Source organism: Camellia sinensis, chromosome 10 (genome assembly GCF_055761805.1).
Source record: "Camellia sinensis isolate YWXY chromosome 10, ASM5576180v1, whole genome shotgun sequence".
Lineage (NCBI taxonomy): Eukaryota > Viridiplantae > Streptophyta > Magnoliopsida > Ericales > Theaceae > Camellia > Camellia sinensis.
This window is the reverse complement of record NC_138970.1, coordinates 161,634,902-161,639,795: the sequence shown is the minus strand read 5'-3', so window position 1 is coordinate 161,639,795 and position 4,894 is coordinate 161,634,902. Positions and strand designations below refer to the sequence as shown.

The 4,894-nt window shown below is 30.4% G+C and overlaps 1 long non-coding RNA gene across 1 annotated transcript; it reads left to right on the top strand.

Annotated features, from left to right (window-relative positions):
• The first annotated feature begins 597 nt into the window (after window positions 1-597).
• LOC114304114 (uncharacterized) lies at window positions 598-1,817 on the top strand. Its single transcript, XR_003643958.2, has 2 exons — window positions 598-804; window positions 1,524-1,817. It is a non-coding gene; the product is annotated as an uncharacterized LOC114304114 (long non-coding RNA).
• The last annotated feature ends 3,077 nt before the right edge of the window (window positions 1,818-4,894 follow it).

The following is a 4,894-nucleotide window of genomic DNA, read 5'->3' as shown; positions in this document are numbered from 1 at the left end:
TTATGTAGGAGCTTCAATCTTTTTTCTTCATAATATATTTGCAACCGAATGCATTTATTGAAAATGATATTTGTTCATACATTTTTAGATTGTATAAATAATATATAGATTCTGATCAGTATAAAATAAGGGTCCCATATCCAAAAATTATATTGACCCCCGTCTGAATCAATTAATTGTATTACTTTTTATCAATCACATAGTGTGTGAACGGGATGGAAACGGATTGGAGAAGTTGTTTGGATATGTGAAACTTATTATATATTTTGCTTTGATAATTAATTTTTATTATTTTTTTAGAATTCCTTGTGTATATTATTTATATAAAAAAAATTAAATTAGGTCGATTCAATAATTGTTACATTTTTATTTTTATCCCGTTTGCCTTAAAAAAAATAAATAGCTTATTTAAAAAGGCACACTTATTCTTTTAAAACTTCAAAAAAATAATCAGTTTAAATTTTTAAAACGGTATTCGTAATGGGTCCCACGAATAGAGACAGTGCTCTTCCGGTCCAGATCTGACTTTAGAGAATCTCAGCTGTGTGTGAACAATCCGACTCTATATTTATCAATGAAAATCTCGTTTCATTAATTACACCAAGATGCCAAAAATCAGCAAGCATTTATTTCTTCAGTTTCATATCTCCATATAATATATATATATATATATAGTCACCCGTGTAGAGAAACCAGACAATACACCATAGAAATTGTATAGGAGTTGCTATAGAGAACTAAATATGAAGAAGTCTTCATTCATCTACTTGGCTTTGCTGGTTTTTCTGCTGGTCATTTCATCTGGTTAGTATCTCTATCTTTCTCTTAAATAACCAGTGTATATATAATTTTTAAAACGATAAATTGCACTTTTAACTCATGTGATTTGATTTAAATTCACTTTCATCTCAGCTATTTCAAATTGAATAATTTGATTTTTACATTTTTAGTCCAATTACAATTCCTGCGGTTCAAACTGAACTGAAAATATAAGATCTCAATTGTTCAAATTGAAATATATAGCAGGGATCAAATTGAAATTTCAATCAAGTTATAGGATAAAAAACGCAATTTATCTTTTGTTTAAAAATTCTGTGGTACAAGATCCCTTAAAATATGTATATCATATTGATGCAGTGCAGCCAAGATTTTAGAAAATCTATAATTTTTATTTTAAAATTAATATTTAATTTGGAATATTCTAGTTTAATACTATAGAATAGTGTAAAATTATTAAGTTTCCTAAATTAGTTTTTCTATTTTATGTTTCTTGTTTTACAAAAAATTAATGCCTTCCCTTTTAGATATATTATTGATTACCAATGGTTAATTTTTTTCTTTTTGTAATAGCTTCCTAATTTAGTTTTCCTGAAAGTGTAAGGTTCAAACTATTCAATTAAAACTACGGAATTAAAGTTATAGTTCGCTTAAACTACCGCAATTAATGATATAATTTATCAAAAATAAAATAAAATATAATAAAATGAAATGAAGTGACTGAGAAAAGGAAAATGTGTTTTTAGGAGTGCCTGACGCTTATGGGAGGAGCTTAGCAGAGGTGGCTGAAACAAATCCATGTGGTCCTACATGCAATGAATGTATCCAAGGGAAGTGCATTTGTCTTATAGGTCACTTGTGTCTAAGCAGCAGCAACACTGATCATCAAAACTCAATTCCAATTCCTACAACAGAGGATGGTGCCTAGAAAAGGGCAGCTTGATTGGCTGTGATTAAGAAATATGTTTTATTTACAGCTTTTGTCTTCATCCTTCAGTCCAAATGAATAAATAATAATAGAACAAAGTCTTTCGATTAAAGTTTCCCCCATTATTTTAGATTATGGGTGTCAATCTTTTTTCCCTTTCAGATATTAGTTGATATGTATTTTTTGTTTTTTTACCTTTTATTATAGATACACTCCAACATATCGATGAGAATGAAAATTAAGGCCAAGTTTGAGAAGTTTCAAAAAAATTAAAAAGTCAAAAAGTTATTCAAAAAGTTAAAAAGTTGTCACTATTCATCAAAAGTCAACAATTACGGCTGCACAACTCCCAATTCTAATTTTTCCCTACAAACTAATTTTTACAATTTTTTATTACATATTTTTTCATAAAAAGTCAAAAAGTTAACTCAAACATTCATATTTTCAACCTCAACTTTTTAGTCTAAAAAGACAAAAAGTGCACTTATTTTGGACACCCTAAACAACCCCTAAATGTGTATTACTTCGAGATGCAATATATAATTTTTTTAATCAACAAAAAAACCTTTATTGATGAAATAACCATATAAAGTATAATAGTATTACATCAATAGTGGGGGAGGGGAGAATGCACAAATCATCATATCATGGCTCAACAATCCCAATTAGGTTGGCATTGAATAACGTGACCAATCATATGATAGCATCCAACCCCAGTTGGTGAGGGACCAACCAAGCATAACACAAAAGCAACACACCCCAGCAGCAGCAACCAACTCCACCGCAGAACAGGGCAAGCAAGTTCACCACAGCTAGCTGTGCCTAATCTGACTAAGATTCTCCACAATATCATGCATTGAATAAGAAATCTCCTTCAGGTTAGACTTAGCCCAAAGATCGGCCCTCGCTTAAACACACAATTATTTCTCAACCTTGACCATAGCAATGCCACAGGAACAAGTTTCCAAATTTTTTGGATTGATTTATTGAATTTAACTCCCATCCACCAGTACAGAAACATCTTCCACAGTAGCAGGTGATGCCCACCGCACATCTTACCATTGTAGCATCTCTAACTATACTCTCCAGATCATAGACATAACACAAAGATATGGTTCACATTCTCAGCACTAGCTTTGCAGAATGGACACTCATTAACAACACTACTGTTGATTCTGTAGTTTTCACCCTTTCTCTGCAAGCCAGCCAACTAAGGAATTGGGCTTTAGGTGGAGCAACATTGCTCCAAATTAGTTCAGGGATGAGATAGATATTGGTTCATAGTTAATTTATGATTTGATTAACAACTAATACTGCCGAATCAGGGTAGGTAGTCAATATGACTATTATGAAGAAAAAAAAAATTAAATATAAATAAAATTAAAAATTAGAAATTAGAAATTTAACAACTAAATCAAGTTCAAATCACAAAATAATGATTAAGATTTTATAACACAAATTGGCTTGTAACATTTTCAAAGTCGCAAAACCTTCTCTCCTTATGCTGCCAAGTATCCATTTTTCTATTTAAAAAAGAAAAAAAAAAGAAAAAAAGAAAAATTAGATGAATGGGAAGAGTGTGATTCAGACATTTGATTTTGGCTTTAATGAAGAAGACTTTTACCACTTGAGTGGCACGCAATATGTAATAAATATTTTATTTTATTTTATTTTTATTTATTTAAATTGCACGCACATTATGTGAGACAACTGCTAGTCTCTCTCTCTCTCTCTCTCTATATATATATATATATATATATGTATTGTATTCAATAATTAAATAGTGTGGGAGATAGAGAAAAAATAAGAGAGAATTACAGAGCGAGTTTGACAAAGAAAAGAGAAGCTTTTCTTCTTGGTGGTTTTTTTTTGTTTGTTTGTATTTTGCTTTAGAAAAATTTAGCGAGTAAAATAAATTTGTGTTTGAGTTTAGAAAACCAAAAACTCCTCTCTCTAAGTGTGTTTTAGACTATTAGAGCATCTCTAAGGGAGTGGGCAAAAGAGCATCCTGAGACATTTTTACTAATGCAATTGGTTCTTTCCCTTCTCCAAGGGGCTATGCATAAAATGTCCATTTTGATTTTGGCTCTCCACAACTAGCTAGCCTTTATTGAGAGGGAAAAAAGTTTCCCATTGAAATTGCTTCTTCCATCTGATCAAATACTCTTCTTTTGGTTGGTTTCGTGTTTGTGTATTGCATCCAATTGATTTGGTTTTGTGTTTCTATATTACCATTTGAAAATATTTTTTTAAAAAATAATTTAATATATTCTTTTAAATGAAATAATTTAATTACATATTTAAAAAATATATATTTACAAATACCACGTCAACATATGCAGCATGTCATAAAAAAATTATTTGTTCATTTATCCGTGTTTATAATATTTTTCTTTCAAAAATTAGTTAAGTTAGTTTGATTGATTAACTAAAATAAAGAGTATAGTTAAAGTAAACACTGACTTATTAGTTATGCAAAATAAAAATGATACCTTCATGTATACTTTTACAAGACATTTTGCCTCTTACCCTTAGAATTGCTCTCATAAGTAGTTCTAAAAGTCTCCTCCCACCAACACAAATTACAAAACTGTGTCTTCATGGGTTTAAGAGTTTAACGTGTGAATCACTGGAACCTAAAATCTAGATTTATGAACCAAATGCCCTTAAAAAATATTAATCTTAACATAAATATTAATATTATAATTACATGTACTATAAAATATATTTCAATAAAATATTAATAAAATCAATTTGTAATATACAACCCAAGACTGCCAAAACACATATTGGCTAACAACTTCCCCCCCCCCCCCCCCCCCCCTACTTTGACTCATCACCATCTACTAAAAGAAGTAGAACATACAGACAATTTCTCAGTTTCAAATTGAATGGTTCTTTGACCAGTTGAGACTTCTTTTCTGTCACCTCCTTGTTTTTGGCAGTCCTCAGTGCAAACATTTTGAGCTGTATTTGCTCATTTCCATGTACTCTTGTATATCATTATGAGGGTAAGTGAGTGACTATTTGCAGCAGGGAGCTTTTTTTTTTTTTTTTTAACTTGGAAATGCCAAAAGACTTACATAGCATCCGAAGATAAAAGAGTTCACAAAACAAACACAAAAGAGAGAATTTGTAAAAGAGAAATGCTTTAGACCACTAATTAGTGGTGACTCTAATGATGTGGCA